This window comes from Dendropsophus ebraccatus, chromosome 14 (assembly GCF_027789765.1).
Source record: "Dendropsophus ebraccatus isolate aDenEbr1 chromosome 14, aDenEbr1.pat, whole genome shotgun sequence".
NCBI classification, from domain to species: domain Eukaryota; kingdom Metazoa; phylum Chordata; class Amphibia; order Anura; family Hylidae; genus Dendropsophus; species Dendropsophus ebraccatus.
The window spans coordinates 5,488,933-5,508,094 of NC_091467.1; the positions used below are offsets into that span (position 1 = coordinate 5,488,933).

The 19,162-nt window shown below is 48.1% G+C and overlaps 1 protein-coding gene across 6 annotated transcripts in view; it reads left to right on the forward strand.

Moving 5' to 3' along the window:
* The first annotated feature begins 15,662 nt into the window (after positions 1-15,662).
* Positions 15,663-19,162, forward strand: part of EYA2 (EYA transcriptional coactivator and phosphatase 2) — a 107,518-nt gene continuing 104,018 nt past the window's right edge. For 4 of the 6 annotated variants that reach the window (XM_069952393.1, XM_069952392.1, XM_069952395.1 and 1 more), the window contains exon 1: positions 15,664-15,922. The gene's annotated coding sequence lies outside the window, so the exon portion shown is untranslated. Of the gene's footprint in view, positions 15,923-16,063; positions 16,160-19,162 lie in introns of all 6 variants that reach the window. The other 2 variants (XM_069952397.1, XM_069952398.1) reach the window with 2 other exon arrangements.

A 19,162-nucleotide genomic window follows, 5' to 3' on the forward strand; every position in this document is an offset into this window, starting at 1 on the left:
CAAAGTTAGGGCACAGATACTCCCGTTGGGCATGGGTCTGCAAGTTTAAAAGTTGTTTTTTAGGACAATAACCGCATGACCGAACGGATCCGAAGACAGATCATGGATTAAAAGCAGCTATCTGAAGGTACAAGCGGTTTGGGGGGTCAGATTGTGGGTACAGAGTCGCTTGAAGCTACATAGAGTTCAGTCTGCAGCCGTTCATACGTTGTTTGCATTTGTAATTATGGAGAAACAGCTAAAAGTGAAATGCCTGTCCAGATGAATTGACAACTGAACAGCGTCAGTAATTATACTGTGAACATTATCTGAGCACTGGTGGCATATGGCAATAATTAGCCACTAAATGGAGACATTACTTAATAATTATCTAGGGATCATTAACGGAGCGCTGCACTGGGGCACTAAGTATTTATTGAACAGCCTATGAACTGTGAACGGCCTTCACACTGACTGAAACTACCTTTCGGCTATGTTCACACATAGTATTTCTGTCAGTCTTTTTTCTACCCTCAGTTACACTCCTGGTTTTGGTTGAAAAAAGACTGACAAAAATACTATGTGTGAACATGGCCTTCTCCTGTCTTATTTCTATATTTTGTGTGAATTATGTGTGAAATTCCACTGCGCACTGCTATGGGGGGAGATTTGGGGGAACTTGGTTACAATCTCTTTGATCAGGGGCTTCTTTGTCAGGAGGATGCCCCTTTGCATTATGGGACCATTTACTCCCAGCATTGTTGCATATTACGTTGCGATTTTTGCAAAACCAATGTATTTGTGAAGGGTGTACATAATAAAAGGGATGTATTCTGTATTTTCTGTGGCAAATTTTAGCTATTTACCTACAATGAATAAATCTGCAGCGGATTAGTTAGGTGTAAATGTATCCTACGTGTCTGTTCACACATACAGACGCTATATATACAGATTTGATCTCTGCAGCAGATCTGCAAGTGTGTGACTTGTAGCATTACAACTGAAGGCCCTTGTACAGCCAGATGTGGGTGAATTGTGACCCACCTGGTGAGTACGAGGTTAAATCATAGGGTCTCAATCTTCCCCAAAACCATTAGCAAATGTTACATGTTTCCCCCCAAAGATTGATGGAGCTGAAATGGTTTGTAGAAAAACATTTGTTCTGGGAAACACAGAGAAAAGATTTATGGGAATCTCTTTGTTTTTCACCAAGACCTAATGTAATAGCTGGGAGCATTAGAGCGTAGCCACGTCCAATAATAGACAGGGCCGGTGACAGCTATATCTGGTCTGTGGGCCCATATATACCAGCTATGGACAGGATTCTCTGCTGGATCCAATGACAGATGGGCTGGTGACAGCTGTATCAGGTCTCTGGGCCCATATATACTAGCTATGGACAGGATACTCTGCACTGACCATATATAGATACATTATCCAACATGTTTTGGGGTGTGGTTCAGGGAAGAAACAGAGTGCTGCACCTCACACCTATGGCTGATACTAGTGCCCCTAGGCTAAATAAAAAATTTTGTGTATGAATTGATCAAGCCATACTGCCCCATGTACCTCGTGCCGGTATCTGATACACATGGGTCCCTACACTAAGTCCACACCGTGCCAGTCAGTGGCCACCAACCCCGCAGGCGTGCACAGTCAGGGAACGGGGGCCATGGGACGGCCCTGCGACCCCCATGCCACAGGACCAGACCCAAAAACACCACACCAGAACCCGGCCAGCACCGCCGGCGGAGAAGGTCGCCCCCAAGCAGCACAAGTCTGGTGTAATGCCCCTTTCTATAACCACAGGGATAACATGCTATCCTTGTGGTTTGAGAATGAGGCATTAAGAGATGAAACATTTTTACTCCTATTTGATTATCTCTGGTTTCTTGACACTGACCTGGGCTATATAGTCCTAATATGTAAACAGCCGCTAAGAATAAGGCCCCTGGTCCCCCAGCAGACAGCTGTCTGATATAACTGATGTCTGAGTAACTGCATGGATGATCACTGGATCTATCACTTCCATCTTTGTCGGCAGCACATCCTGTTTACACAAAGAGATGTGCGGCCGACTAGCAATGATTTATAGGGCCACCTGATCCCAGCGATCACCAATAAAAGAGACCATCAGTAAGCGTTTTACATGGGGCAATAATCATCCCGTCAGAACAATAATCACACAGGGAAAGGGCCCTTTAGTCTTGGAGAGAAATAGAGAAAGGAGGGATATATTCAGACGCTGCGGTCACGCTCATGGGCTCCCATAATAACAAGGGTAAAATCATGAAGCGCTCATGCATGCGGATGAGGCAGCTGGACGCTACCCTGTGTTACTACCTAATAGCAGCTATCCTCCTATCAATGCTGAGGATTGTTTACTCCGCTTGGCAGGTGCTGAGCAGACAAGTCCGGACTCACATACCTGCTCATTCATCAAACTCTTCACTGCCAAAACTAAAAACCATCAAGACCCGTCTAGGAACTCTATGCAGCAGCTATAGTAGTATATACATGTCCTTACACAACCGTCCAGGAGATCCACGCAGCAGCTATAGTAGTATATACATGTCCTTACACAACCGTCCAGAATATCCATGCAGCAGCTATAGGAGTAGTATATACATGTCCTTACACAAACGTCCAGGAGATCCACGCAGCAGCTATAGTAGTATATACATGTCCTTACACAACCGTCCAGGAGATCCACGCAGCAGCTATAGTAGTATATACATGTCCTTACACAACCGTCCAGAATATCCATGCAGCAGCTATAGCAGTAGTCTATACATGTCCTTACACAACCGTCCAGGAGATCCACGCAGCAGCTATAGTAGTATATACATGTCCTTACACAACCGTCCAGGAGATCCACGCAGCAGCTATAGTAGTATATACATGTCCTTACACAACCGTCCAGAATATCCATGCAGCAGCTATAGGAGTAGTATATACAGTACATGTCCTTACACAACCGTACAGAATATCCATGCAGCAGCTATAGGAGTATATACATGTCCTTACACAACCGTCCAGGAGATCCATGCAGCAGCTATAGGAGTATATACATGTCCTTACACAACCGTCCAGAATATCCATGCAGCAGCTATAGGAGTAGTATATACAGTACATGTCCTTACACAACCATTCAGGAGATCCACACAGCAGTTATAGGAGTAGTATATACATGTCCTTACACAACCGTCCAGGAGATCCACACAGCAGCTATAGGAGTAGTATATACATGTCCTTACACAACCGTCCAGGAGATCCACACAGCAGCTATAGTAGTATATACATGTCCTTACACAACCGTCCAGGAGATCCACACAGCAGCTATAGTAGTATATACATGTCCTTACACAACCATCCAGGAGCTCCACACAGCAGCTATAGGAGTAGTATATACAGTACATGTCCTTACACAACCATAAAGAATATCCACACAGCAGCTATAGGAGTAGTATATACATGTCCTTACACAAAAGTCCAGAAGATCTACGCAGCAGTTATAGGAGTAGTAGTAGTATGTATACATATATATATATATATATATATATATACAGTGGTACCTTGGTTTAAGAGTAACTTGGATTAAGAGTGTTTTGGTTTAAGAGCTCACAGTTTTTCAAAATTGTGACTTGGTTTAAGAGCATTGCTTTGGTTTAAGAGCTCCCTGTACTGGGTGGGAGGGCAAGTGGAGGAGGGGTATGGCCTGCATAGCGGGGTCTACAGCCCTGTACTCTGACCCAGGAAGTCTCCCTCACCTTCCAAATCATAGCAGATCCACTTGGGGATAGGGCTTACATCAGGGGACAGGACTGTGGAGGGAATCTCTCCATAGCTGTAACCCCTCTCTCCCTGGACAGAGAGTGCTGCTATACTGTGCCCACATCTGTCTGGCCTATAGGAGATGCTCTTGGTTCTTCTGTCTATCGCTGTTCTTCACACACACACACACACACACACACACAGCCCCTGTAGGAGGAGTTAGTTAGCCCAGTGTGGGAGGAAGTCAGTTCAGTCTGGTCTAGCTTCACCCAGGTAACCACGACTGAGGCTTGTATCACCCTAGGAGGACGAGTCACTCAACACCAGGGCTGTGGAGTCTGAGTCGTGGAGTCGGAGCTAGTTTTGGCTGGAGTCGGAGTTAGAGTCGGAGCTAGCTTTGGCTGGAGTCGGAGTTGAAATCGGAAAAAACTGTACCGACTCCGACTCCAGCTTTAAAAAAAATCTTTAAAAAATGTAGAATTGAATTTTGACATGAATTTTACAAGTTTTGCTCATGAATATATATTATGAGCAAAATAAACTGGCCCTATTAGATAAGGGTGGTCATGGAAAAGTTGTCGGTCACTATTTGGCAGTTTGTTTCTGAGCTGGAAGAGTCCATTGTGTGAGGGGAGATCTGTGCTGGTCTCTTCCTGGATGCTGGATGATTGTATATGAGCAGCAGTGTAATATGGAGATATCCTGTGTAATATAAAGGAGGAGGAGAAGACATAAGTAGTGTAGCAGTAACCTCTGTCCTCAGTGTGGTGTTTTCTCTCTGGGAGAAGATTATGTGTTTTTCTTCAGTGTTCAATGGCTGCAGCTGTGTGTGTGTGCGCACGTGCTATGGCTTCAGTAGGCTGTGTCTGTGCTATGACTACAGCAGGCTGTGTGTGTGTGTGTGGGTGTGTGTGTGCTATGGCTGCAGCTGTGTGTGTGTGTGTGCGCACGTGCTATGGCTTCAGTAGGCTGTGTCTGTGCTATGACTACAGCAGGCTGTGTGTGTGTGTGTGCTATGGCTGCAGCTGTGTGTGTGTGTGTGTGTGTGCTATGGCTGCAGCAGGCTGTGTGTATGTGTGCTATGGCTGCATCAAGCTGTGTGTGCACACTATGGCTGCAGCAGGCTGTGTGTATGTGTGCTATGGCTGCATCAAGCTGTGTGTGCACACTATGGCTGCAGCAGGCTATGTGTATGTGTGCTATGGCTGCAGCAGGCTGTGTGTGTGTGTGTGTGTGTGTGTGTGTGTGTGTGCTATGGCTGCAGCAGGCTGTGTGTGTGTGTTCTATATCTGCAGCAGGCTGTGTAGGTGTGTGTTTATGCTATGGCTGCAGCAGGCTGTGTGTGTGTGTGTGTGCTATTGCGTGCCCTCTCAGTGACCTTCTATATCACTGTGTGACCTCTATATCACTATGTGTGGCCCCTCTCTATATCACTATGTGTGACCCCCTGTATATCACTATGGCTGACCTCTATATCACAAGGATCTGGCAGAGTTAGCAGTGTTTCTTTGAGTATGGTGAATATTTAGTTAGAAACATAGACTGTCAGCAGGAAAAGACCACCTGCTCCATCTAGTCTAGTTGTGAGTAGTTCAGGACATGGAGGCTGGAGACTGGCTGCATCCACTGCACACACAGGAGAAGCTGCTTTATATCTTTCCTTATTCCCTCAGAAGTCGCCCCAGGATCATGTAGGACATTAGGGAGAAGCTGCTGAGCCAGTGTGATAAATAACTCCCCTGGTATATGACCGGCCATTTATCAAGGAGCAGGAGTCGGAGTCGGGAGTCAGCTTTGGTCCTGATAAAATTCAGGAGTTGGAGTTGCAGTCGGTCCTGATAAAATTCAGGAGTCGGAGCTTCGGCTTACCGACTCCACAGCCCTGCACAACACTGTAGGGCACAAGGTGGTCAGACTAAAGTCTATGCACGGGTACTAGTAACTTCTCACTCTAAAGTATTCTCTCAAGTTCCGGCAGAGTACATTGCTACATTGGGGTAGGACTCCCTCGACCAACTCTTCTCCTCTACTCTACTTACAACTCTTCAAGCACCATTACAACTACCTCTCTTCTCTTCTACTCCTTCAAGCATCTCCTTCACACAAAACGAGTTCAAGCACTAAAGTCCTTGTAAAGATTTATCTATTGTCTGCAAAAGTGTATTGTACTACTAAGAGACTGCACAATAAAGCTGTTATATTTTTATATCACTGGGACTAAGGGATGGTCCAAACCTGCCGAGGTTCGGGTTTGCACGAACCCGGACTCTCGGCAATGATTCCCGCTGTCTTAAACCTCCGTGCAGAGGGTGGATACAGCGGGAGGACCGACTGGAAAACCGGGATACAGCCATAGGCTACGAACCTGAACCTTGGCAGGTTCGGACCATCCCAACTGGGGCTCAGTCATTCTTTCCTCCGCACCAGCACCTATACACATCCGTCACACACCTTGGGTTATTTTTCCCATTTCTGTGGGTGGCGGAACCGATAGTCCAGGTGGGTAAATTGCCACTCAAGAGTACCGTGACAAGAGCCCAAGGGACCCTTCACAGCCCGGCAGGTCACTGACCATTTTAGGGAGCACAGCCAGCCATAACTGAAAGCAGGTACTACCACCATACCTGTGTGCTAGGCTAGCAATGGAGTCATGACTATACCATCTCTGGCTGAGCTGTCCAACAAAACTGACCAACCAACATAGAAGTGGCGTCACCAGTAACATCTTAGTACATCACCGGTCGAGCAGCACAACACTTACACAACTGTCCAGGAGATGGCTGAGCTGTACATCTCGCTGCAACTATAGGAGCAGAATAACATGTGCTTACACAACCTTCCAGAAGATCCATGCAGCAGCTACAGGAACAGAATATACATGTCCTTACACAGCCAGACCTGCTGGCTCGTACAGCGAACCACAAGGTGGGAGATATCTGTGGGCTCACAACCACACCCCTTGTGCATAAGTGGTCTCTAAAACATTGTACTAAGTTTGTACCCGAAACTCTAGTTTGAGGGGTCTGTTCATAGCAGACCCTCTTTATATGAGGTGAACACCGTGATCACAGCCCAGTAAGTGCAGAATAACACTCAGCTCCACACAGCCTGTGGGGTATCACTAAGGATCTGTGAACATACCACATCCATATAAGCTAGGATTATTCTCAATGGATAACCCTGGACAGGTAATATAGCACACTTTATTTGTATAGCACCGCACTTCACATAGTTTGTTAGGGCCCCTCTACACAGAGCGATTATCAGAATAACCAAATGCTGTAAAATATATACTTGTGTAAACTGCCCTCAGGAACCAATCACAGCCCAGCTTTCAGCTCTGGTAAAATGAGCTGTGATTGGTCGATGTGGGCAGTTTACACCAGTGAATATTTTATTCCCTTTGATAAATCTGGGCCCAAGGGTCCTTTTAGACCTAACAATCTTCAGCCGTCTGCAGCTGCAAAGGAGTGCCGATCAGTGCGACTGGCGCTCGTGTGCAGTGTCTTTAGAAGGTACAACGAATCGAGCAGCTGGGCAGCACGAACAATCACTGTATTGTTCGTGCGACCATTTAAATGTATTTCTATCAGCCACTCATCTCCAAGAAGAAGTGTGGAAGATATCGATAAATTTTGCCTCAGTCCTAAGGATGTGATCAGCCGAGGATCTAGTGTTTTTCCGCTCCTTTACGATTATCAGCCACAGGAGTGTTTCTAGCAACTCTGATAATTGTCCTGTGTTATGCTGGGTTTACACGAAGCGATAATTTGCCCAATCGATCATTTAACGATTTTGAAGCAACGATTTGGCTGTTATAACAATCAGCATTTAGACGATAAATCGTTAGAAAAATCGTTAGAATATTCGTAAGAATCATTATTGCGATTGTTTTTAAGATCGCTTAAGCCCATCTTTTACATAGGGTAAATTGTTGAAAGGCTGTTTACATGAAGCGATCTGCGAATTCTTAGCGAACGACAAACGATGATTTAAGAACATGTTGAAAGATCAAAATGAACGATTTTTCACTCGTCGCTTGATCGTTTGCTGTGTTTACACGGAACGATTATCGCTCAATGCGATCGTTATCGCGAAAATTCGCCTGATAATCGTTCCGTGTAAACCCAGCATAAAACGTATGTTCATAATAGATTTCTATGATAAAAGAGAACTGATTTAGGGTTCAGATGCATTAATCCTTGGCCGTCTGCAAAACCAATTGAGTGATCCCTGTATTGCTCATGCGGCCATTAAAATTCGCTATGGGCCGCAATGCTATGAGCGTTTTTAGCAACGCCTATTGCCTATAATTGGCACATGTAAAGGGCATTAAAAGTATGTTCACAGTACAGTTTCCCAATCAGAAACATAGGGGGACATTTACCGACAAGCGACCCTGCCGTACACATACGCCAGCCATATCCTGATAGGCGGGTGGGGGATGTGGCAAGGCCGGGAGGAGGCGTAGGGGTTAATCATCATGCCCACAGGCCAGGAAAAAGGGGCGGGACTTTATCTTAGACCGGGGTACGAATACGCCAGTCTTGATACATGTCCCCTACAATGCTGCAAGGTCTTGGGCAGAAATCCTAGTCATACCTCAGATATGTGCTATGGATTGCCACTCTGTATTCACTGTATTTACTGTGGATTTAGCCCTATTTATTGGGGTTACTGTATGTCCTGGCTCCCTAAACCGCCGTATCAATGTGTTACCAGCATTAAAAAAAACTAAAAATCTGCACTGTATCAACTATGGCACAGATCCCTGGAATGCAGGTGGAACGTCTGTGCTAAAATTCACATGACCTACTAGATGAGCGTGTGCTTACAGAGCCTATTACACGGCTTGACAATTGTGAAGCAAGGGTATAAAAATATACATGTAAAATAAGTAGATACGAGGAGAGCACTCACCGATCTGGTTCACTTTACCTTTATTTTCTTTACATCAGAAGTAGTAAAAATCCAATATACGTAGTATGCTACATCGGATGGCTTTCCACACCAACACCCTCTTGCTGATTGCTACAGCTGTTTCGTGCTTCCGCACTTCTACAGGCAACTTGGTTGCCTGGGTGTTGGTGTTGGTGTGGAAAGCCGTCCGATGTAGCACGCTACGTATATTGGATTTTTACTACTTCTGATGTAAAGAAAATAAAGCTTAAGTGAACCAGATCGGTGAGTGCTCTCCTCGTATCTCTACTTGTTTTACATTTACCATTGGACTTGGTTTCTATGAGTGAGATAGCACCACAATTCACATTATCCTGCTATCCTTATTGCCTCCACGTCTGCTTATAAAAGTGTATCTGTCTGCTTGTAGTGCCAGACGCTATTTCTCACTTCAGATTCAATATATAAAAATATAGTTAGCAACGTCCGTGCAGCCCTTGCCTTAAGCATAAAATAATAAACTTTATACATACCTGTCCACAATCTAGCTGTTCTTCTCTCTTCTCCCCATTAGATTTTCTGAGAGGGTCTCTGAAGTATCAGGCTGCTCAGCCAATCACTGGCTGAGACCGTCTCAGAAGGTTTGTTCACTGATACACATAGCCATGCATCACTATTACACGTAGCAATGTGCACCCGGCGGCTGATGATTTTTAGGCTGGATTTATGCTGCGTTTACACTGAACGGTTATCGCTCGAATTTTCGCAATAACGATCGCATTTGAGCGATAATCGTTCCGTGTAAACACAGCAACCGATCAAGCGATGAGTGAAAAATCGTTCCTTTTGATCTTTCAACATGTTCTCAAATCGTTGTTCGCTAAAAATTCGCAGATCGCTTCGTGTAAACAGATTCACCCTATGTAAAAGATGGGCTTAAGCGATCTTAAAAATGATCGCAATAACAATTTTTCTTACGAATCTTCTAACAAGAAGGGATAATCTGCAGAATCGTCCTGATTGTGCACACTATCGCTCCGTATAATAGGGCCCTTTAGTCACTTATTATCATTGTTGTAATAATTATGATTCACCATAGTATTATACTACTGCCAGTTATAATAAACTATACACTATGCATGCTGCACTTATCCAGCCTGGCATATTATATTCTGATATTAAGTAAAAATGATTACAAAGCTTCTAAAAACATTTGTGTCATGTGAGCGCCCACAATGCATTGCTGTCTGGTAGCAGGAAACCGTAGTGAGGGCAGCTCTGGGGGTGACAGGACCAGTGTCTGATACAGCTGTGGTCACTGATATGAAGGATACAGAAGTGTAATAGAAGGCACTGCACTTTTGTCACTACCACTTTGTCTTGTGCAAAATGTACAATTAAAGGAAGTGACAAGAAAATGATTACGTGCAAATCCTTTAATGTGGAAATTACAAAGCACTTTAGAGAATTCCTGCAAAGCTACGGCCTGAAGTGGAGCGCGGCGGCCCGGCTGGCTGGATGTGGTTCACTACATGTGTTTTACGATTTATTGTGATTCAGGTTGGGAATGATGAAGATTTACACAGCATATTATTATGTCTGTAGGAAGATAAATAGCCGAACTGTAATATAAAATATGAGCCGCCCTGATGTTCTCTCACCCCGTCATGTGTTTTACATGGACTGGGGCTCTGCAGAGAGCTGGAGGACTGACCGCAGCCCCTGGTGAGAAGCAGCTACAGTATCATAAATACACTACAGCAGTAAAAGAGGTTTTGTTAACAAAGCATCTTATGTCATGACGTCCTGCTGCCTCTAGGAAGCATCATGTACAAGGGGTCTCCTATTGGAGCAGACCTTGCTGTGGATGACACAGGGGTCTCCTCTCCTGCTCTGGACAGTTCCTGACATGGACAGAGGTGGCGGCAGAGGGCACTGTGTCTGACTGAGAAGAAAACATTTCCTGCAGGACATACAGCAGCTGATAAGTACTGGAACACTGGAGATTTTAAAATAAAAGTAAATTACAAATCTCTATAACTTTCTGAAACCAGTTGGATTGAAAGAAAAATATTTTCGCTGGAGAACCCCTTTAATGGGAAATGTATGTCTGACTCTACAGCCTCTCAATATTGCACCACATTTTGATCAATGCTTGTGGAGAATTCTAAACCTTTAATCCGGCATCTGGTAACCCAGAAATCTAGACAGATGCAAAAGAAAACTCCACTATAATCTTGTCTTATTGTAGACTAGAGGAATGGCAGTGAGGGAATGTCCCCCGTATAGGGCCTGATGGGGCGTGAATGATTTACTGGGTAAGGTATAGCACTTCCTGTAATAAATAAATTATATAAAAGCTGCATTACTCCATGTGAGGGCACAGCCGGCATTGGTTGGGTGATCTCTATATAATGACTTGCCAATCATCAAATTCTTAAGCTGCGGCCATTAGACGACCGATAAAAACCTCTCATCATTGGGTTTGTCTGTCTTTGAACCAACTTGACCTTAGCTATGACCCCTGTTCTCAAAGCATTATGGGATTTGCTGCTTCCTCCTTGAAGTGACAAAAGACGGCTTATAAAACATGTCAGCTAAGACCTGGACCCTTAATTGTCTGCACTTCACAAAAGACGTCTCAAGATGACAAATAGAGTCTACACAGAGAACCTCACAGAAAAAAAGCAAAAACGAAGGGCCCTATTACACGAGATGATCGTTATATCGCTCAAATTTAAGCAATAATCGTCATCTGCAAAGAGTTTGTATGTTCTCTCTGTGTTTGCATGGCTTTCCTCCGGGTGGTTTCCTCCCACACCCAAAAACATACAGATAGATGAAGTGCTGCAGAATCTGTGTGCGCTATACAAATAAAAGCATTATTATTTCACGTCAATGCAGCCAACGATTGAACAATAGTTCCTGCATCTTTTGAGCAGAACCTAAAATCATCATTAATCGTTTGCTGTAATTCCTTATTCATTCACCAATCGTTCAGAGTAATTCCACATAGTCTGTTTGGGAGCAGATGGAGTAAACGGTTGTAACTAACGACTGCCGTGTAATATGGTGATTTCAGGTAGCTCTCGTTTGCTATTGTTAAAAACTGCTTTGTCTAATAGGACCCCAAAGAGCTGTCGATGATGTTACAAGAGGTATTCTGAGTACGCAAAATGTCTAAGGTTACACAAAGAGTTGGAGCAAAGCCGACCTGGACAGAGAAAGGATTCCTCCTTTTGTAGATCACAAATGATCCTTGACCGTCTTAAGAGAAAACGCATCCGCGAGGCTCAAGCTTTACCAACCACAAGAGAGATGTCACCGGTACAAGTGTTTTTTTTTTGTTTTTTTTTAGAATCAACTATAAGTAACGGGTCTTGGGTTGAAAGCTTGAGCCCGGCGGAAGCGTTTTCTCCTAAGACGCTCAAGGATCATGTGCGCTCTACAAAAAGGAGGAAACTTTCTCTGTCCTGCTTACCAGGTCAGCTTTGCCCTAAAGTTCCACACCTCGGAAGCCTCTGCTGGTGTTCCTCCATGGGCTGCGTTGATCACTATGAAACGCTATATACATTGTTTTACCTAATGCATTGCACAACCCCATAAGGTGAATGCGTTTAAACTTGGATTGACTCACAGCACTGAGCATACACATGAAACTACTACACAAGATACATGTCAGATGTTTGTATTGGTGGTGGTCCGTGAGCTGGGACCCCTGCCAATCGCTAGAATGTAAGGGAAAAAAGCACTTAGCAGTGCATGCTCTTCCTCTTCATCTCCGCTCTCACTGCTAATAAAGCAATGGGCGGAATTATAAGGAGGAGATAAGGGGCAGAGTGTGCGCTGCTAAGCGCTTCTGCCCCTTCATTCTAGTGATTGGCTGGGGCCTCAGCACTCGGACCCCACCAAAACCTCGGACTATATGTGGCTATAACATGTCAGAAGTTTGTTGAAATGACAGATACACTTTAAGCTATATTGATATTGAGTTTTCTTTATGTATAGTACACGTAAGAACCTATGCCCTGCAGTATGAAGTATGGCACCTTGTCTGATGTGGATTTGATCCCTGTAACAGAAGTGACATGTCTGCCCTGAGGACTCGTTGGGCAGTAACATGCAGATAAGCTCTGCTGAATATCGCCATCAAATATATGGAACTGACTCAAATACTACCCTAAATCCACTCTGTGAAGCCTTATAATCTTCAGCTTCCTGTATGTACCTACTCCCTGGTGCTAGTCTGCTCCTGACCTCCTCATTGAGCAGCCACTATGAGAGGACGGGACAGGGAGACACCAGGGAGCTCATAATTGTCCACATAAGGAACTCACATTGTGAAAATGACAATTTATTGATTAGCAATCAATGGGGAGTGGGGGGAGCAGATGGTCTCCCTGTCCTGCCACAAAGGGCCCTGACGTCTAGGAAGAATCACTTAGCAGGTCATTGGGGCAGAGATGGACACAGCAGACTCATGGGGATTTTAACATGTATAGAAATGTCACAAATCTCCTACAAGATCCTTGCAGATGAGTAATCTGAGGCTGTGCTCACACAATGTGGCGGCATTGCAGGTTTGATGCACATTTTCAAGTCTATGGAAAAAATGCTTCAATTTTATCTCGATTACAGAAAACTGCTGAGAAACTGCAAAAGTGACGCAATGTATGAACACGGCCTGGGGTGCAGCTCTGATACAAAGGTGAAGCTTACTAATGCCATATCCTTCTGCATAAGCTGCAAACCACAGCAATGGCCATACGGCTCACTACCAATGTGTGCGGGCATCAATGGGGGGGGCTATGTTTTAACTACTGCAGAAAGTAGTTACAAGGTTACGACTGATCTACCATGATTTAGGAGTAAATAATGGCGAAAATCTACACCAGCTTACGAACAGGTGTAGATTCCTGTGCCCGCTGTATGGCAGGCGCAGGTCAGGCCACTTTCACTAAGAGGTGTACACTTCTTTTTTTAATCCGGCAGGGCAATTGGGGGCAGGGCCTAATTTAAGACCGTGAGTACGTTGGTCTTCATAAATGTCCCCAATAGTGTTCCTCCACTTTGGAGATATCTGGAGATATCACCGTCTAAAGCCCAGTGCGCACGCTGCTAAGGTGAGTCAGACGCCCATAGAGAATGACGGCTCTATTCATTCTCTGTGGGCGCCGGACTCATCTCAGCAGAGCACACACTGGGCTTCAGAAGGGGATCTCTCTGTCCCGGGACCAGCTCCAGGAACGGGACTTGGCAAGATGGGGTAAGTATCCGGGGCTCCAGCGGGGGGTCGGGCGTCCTTCACCCCGGCATGGGGGGGGGGGGGGCAGGGGTGACAGGTTCCCTTTAAGAAGTATGGCTCACTCAGGGCCATATTACACGTCCCGATCACTATAGTAAACGAGCTTTAATCTGCTACATCTCAATCACTTTATTTATTCGATTATTGGGTATATATATCGTTAGCTATGACTGTGCAACCCTTTCTTTAAAAGGGAAATTTAATTCATACATTACCCCTCCACACAGGCCGCTCAGCCAATCACTGGCCGGGTAGGGACCTCTGCGGCCAGAGTGAGGAGAAGCGAAGAGAACACCGGGAGCATGGACAGGTAATGTACATAATTTATTAATGTATTTACAAAGTCATCAGCCGTCGGTTGCGCATCGCTATTACACATAGTGATGTGCACTTGGTCGCCAATGATTTTAGGTCAGAACCTAAAGACACAAGCAGCCGATAAACGTTGCCATTGGCTGATCGTTGTCTTTATTACCTGAAGCGATGATCTGCTAAAGCGGCAAATTATCATTCCTTTTATGCAGCGTTGAGGTCCTGGGTTCAAATCCCACCAAGGGCAACATCTGCAAAGAGTTTGTATGTTCTCTCCGTGTTTGCGTGTGTTTCCTCCGGGTACTCCGGTTTCCTCCCACACCCAAAACATCGAATAGGTGGATTTAGATTGTGAGCCCTAATGGGGACAGGGAACAATAATTGGCGAAACTATGTAAAGTGCTGCGGAATCTGTGTGCGCTATACAAATAAAAGCATTATTATTATTATTACAACCCTATAATAATAATATGTCACAGGAGTGTAACACAGGAGCATAGATTATATACAATCCTATAATAGTTATATATGTTAGAGGAGTGTAATACAGGATTATATAATATTAATAATAATAATAATAATATATGTCACAGGAGTGTAATACAGGAGAATATATTATATACTATCCTATAATAATTATATATGTCACAGGAGTGTAACACAGGAGCATAGATTATATACAATCCTATAATAGTTATATATGTTGCAGGAGTGTAATACAGGAGAATATATTATATACTATCCTATAATAGTTATATATGTTGCAGGAGTGTAATACAGGATTATATAATAATAATAATAATATATGTCACAGGAGTGTAATACAGGAGAATATATTATATACAATCCTATAATAGTTATATATGTTAGAGGAGTGTAATACAGGATTATATAATAATTATCATATATGTCACAGGAGTGTAATACGGGATCATATAATATATACAATCCTATAATAATAATAATCATATTTGTCACAGGAGTGTAATACAGGAGAATATATTATATGGAATCACTTAATAATAATATATGTCCCAGGAGTGTAATACATGAGCATATATATTATATACAATCCTATAATAATAATATATGTCCCAGGAGTGTAATACAGGAGCATAGATTATATACAATCCTATAATCATCATCATCATCATATATGTCACCAACGTCCCAGGAGTGTAATACATAGATGAATGTCCAATCCTATAATAATAATAGTTATCATAGATGGCAGCAGAGACGCGTCCCTGAGCAGTAACAACTATCAGGAATCTGAGGTAATTTACCTCATAACACGACCTCACCTTCCAGAGACTCGCTCCTCACCTGAGGGCCCGGTCGCCATGACAGAGGAAGAGGTTGGCTGGGTAGGTTCTCTCCCGCCACACGATGTCAGTCAGGGGCCCCGACGCCACATAAGGTCTTCTTCCCGCCCTTCTCCTCTCTTCTTGTCTCCGCTGAGCAGCCGCTCAGACCCCGCCCCTGGATCCGCCCCCTTTCCATCTCCGCTGAGGAGCCGCTCAGACCCCGCCCCCAGAGCCGCCTTCTTTGTGTCCCCGCCTCTGCTGAGGAGCGCCTCAGCTCCTGTCGCTTTTCCCGCCTTTTCTGAGGTGATGACGGACACCCGAACACCCCCTCCCATACAGTAATCTGGTAAGTCATAGATTATGGTTTGTGGAGCCACAAGTCCCAGAGGAGCGTTCCCTACTGAGAATACTGCTGCACAGGCCCTGGGTGTCACATATATTACCACAGTGTTGGCCATTTTTCTCTCACCATCTTTCCCTCCAGCAGGTGTGCAGTGGGGTGAGGTATCTGTGGCGCCATCTCTGAGGTTCATCCTGTCAGGATCAGCGCTGCTTAGCCCAGGACATGGCGGTGCGGGGGCAGGTAACTGAGGTGGGGCCCCTCCAGGATCAGCAGCTGCTTAGCCCAGGACATGGCGGTGCGGGGGCAGGTAACTGAGGTGGGGCCCCTCCAGGATCAGCGGCTGCTTAGCCCAGGACATGGCGGTGCAGGGGCAGGTAACTGAGGTGGGGCCCCTCCAGGATCAGCGGCTGCTTAGCCCAGGACATGGCGGTGCGGGGGCAGGTAACTGAGGTGGGGCCCCTCCAGGATCAGCGGCTGCTTAGCCCAGGACATGGCGGTGCAGGGGCAGGTAACTGAGGTGAGGCCCCTCCAGGATCAGCGGCTGCTTAGCCCAGGACATGGCGGTGTGGGGCAGGTAACTGAGGTGGGGCCCCTCCAGGATCAGCAGCTGCTTAGCCCAGGACATGGCGGTACGGGGGCAGGTAACTGAGGTGGGGCCCCTCCAGGATAGGCGGCTGCTTAGCCCAGGACATGGCGGTGCGGGGGCAGGTAACTGAGGTGGGGCCCCTCCAGGATCAGCGGCTGCTTAGCCCAGGACATGGCGGTGCGGGGGCAGGTAACTGAGGTGGGGCCCCTCCAGGATCAGCGGCTGCTTAGCCCAGGACATGGCGGTGTGGGGCAGGTAACTGAGGTGGGGCCCCTCCAGGATCAGCGGCTGCTTAGCCCAGGACATGGCGGTGCGGGGGCAGGTAACTGAGGTGGGGCCCCTCCAGGATCAGCGGCTGCTTAGCCCAGGACATGGCGGTGTGGGGCAGGTAACTGAGGTGGGGCCCCTCCAGGATCAGCAGCTGCTTAGCCCAGGACATGGCGGTGCGGGGGCAGGTAACTGAGGTGGGGCCCCTCCAGGATAGGCGGCTGCTTAGCCCAGGACATGGCGGTGCGGGGGCAGGTAACTGAGGTGGGGCCCCTCCAGGATCAGCGGCTGCTTAGCCCAGGACATGGCGGTGCGGGGGCAGGTAACTGAGGTGGGGCCCCTCCAGGATCAGCGGCTGCTTAGCCCAGGACATGGCGGTGCGGGGGCAGGTAACTGAGGTGGGGCCCCTCCAGGATCAGCGGCTGCTTAGCCCAGGACATGGCGGTGCGGGGGCAGGTAACTGAGGTGGGGCCCCTCCAGGATCAGCGGCTGCTTAGCCCAGGACATGGCGGTGCGGGGCAGGTAACTGAGGTGGGGCCCCTCCAGGATCAGCGGCTGCTTAGCCCAAGACATGGCGGTGCAGGGGCAGGTAACTGAGGTGGGGCCCCTCCAGGATCAGCGGCTGCTTAGCCCAGGACATGGCGGTGCAGGGGCAGGTAACTGAGGTGGGGCCCCTCCAGGATCAGCGGCTGCTTAGCCCAGGACATGGCGGTGTGGGGCAGGTAACTGAGGTGGGGCCCCTCCAGGATCAGCAGCTGCTTAGCCCAGGACATGGCAGTGTGGGGCAGGTAACTGAGGTGGGGCCCCTCCAGGATCAGCGGCTGCTTAGCCCAAGACATGGCGGTGCGGGGGCAGGTAACTGAGGTGGGGCCCCTCCAGGATCAGCGCTGCTTAGCCCAGGACATGGTGGTGCAGGGGCAGGTAACTGAGGTGGGGCCCCTCCAGGATCAGCGGCTGCTTAGCCCAGGACATGGTGGTGCAGGGGCAGGTAACTGAGGTGGGGCCCCTCCAGGATCAGCGCTGCTTAGCCCAGGACATGGCGGTGCGGGGGCAGGTAACTGAGGTGGGGCCCCTCCAGGATCAGCGGCTGCTTAGCCCAGGACATGGCGGTGCGGGGGCAGGTAACTGAGGTGGGGCCCCTCCAGGATCAGCAGCTGCTTAGCCCAGGACATGGCGGTGCGGGGGCAGGTAACTGAGGTGGGGCCCCTCCAGGATCAGCGGCTGCTTAGCCCAGGACATGGCGGTGCAGGGGCAGGTAACTGAGGTGGGGCCCCTCCAGGATCAGCGGCTGCTTAGCCCAGGACATGGCGGTACGGGGGCAGGTAACTGAGGTGGGGCCCCTCCAGGATCAGCGCTGCTTATCCCAGGACATGGCGGTGCGGGGGCAGGTAACTGAGGTGGGGCCCCTCCAGGATAGGCGGCTGCTTAGCCCAGGACATGGCGGTGCGGGGGCAGGTAACTGAGGTGGGGCCCCTCCAGGATCAGCGGCTGCTTAGCCCAGGACATGGCGGTACGGGGGCAGGTAACTGAGGTGGGGCCCCTCCAGGATCAGCGGCTGCTTAGCCCAGGACATGGCGGTGCAGGGGCAGGTAACTGAGGTGGGGCCCCTCCAGGATCAGCGCTGCTTAGCCCAGGACATGGCGGTGCAGGGGCAGGTAACTGAGGTGGGGCCCCTCCAGGATCAGCGGCTGCTTAGCCCAGGACATGGCGGTGCGGGGGCAGGTAACTGAGGTGGGGCCCCTCCAGGATCAGCTGCTGCTTAGCCCAGGACATGGCGGTGCGGGGGCAGGTAACTGAGGTGGGGCCCCTCCAGGATCAGCGGCTGCTTAGCCCAGGACATGGCGGTGCGGGGCAGGTAACTGAGGTGGGGCCCCTCCAGGATCAGCGCTGCTTAGCCCAGGACATGGCGGTGTGGGGCAGGTAACTGAGGTGGGGCCCCTCCAGGATCAGCGGCTGCTTAGCCCAGGACATGGCGGTGCGGGGGCAGGTAACTGAGGTGGGGCCCCTCCAGGATCAGCAGCTGCTTAGCCCAGGACATGGCGGTGCGGGGGCAGGTAACTGAGGTGGGGCCCCTCCAGGATCAGCGGCTGCTTAGCCCAGGACATGGCGGTGCAGGGGCAGGTAACTGAGGTGGGGCCCCTCCAGGATCAGCGGCTGCTTAGCCCAGGACATGGCGGTACGGGGGCAGGTAACTGAGGTGGGGCCCCTCCAGGATCAGCGCTGCTTATCCCAGGACATGGCGGTGCGGGGGCAGGTAACTGAGGTGGGGCCCCTCCAGGATCAGCAGCTGCTTAGCCCAGGACATGGCGGTGCGGGGCAGGTAACTGAGGTGGGGCCCCTCCAGGATCAGCAGCTGCTTAGCCCAGGACATGGCGGTGCGGGGGCAGGTA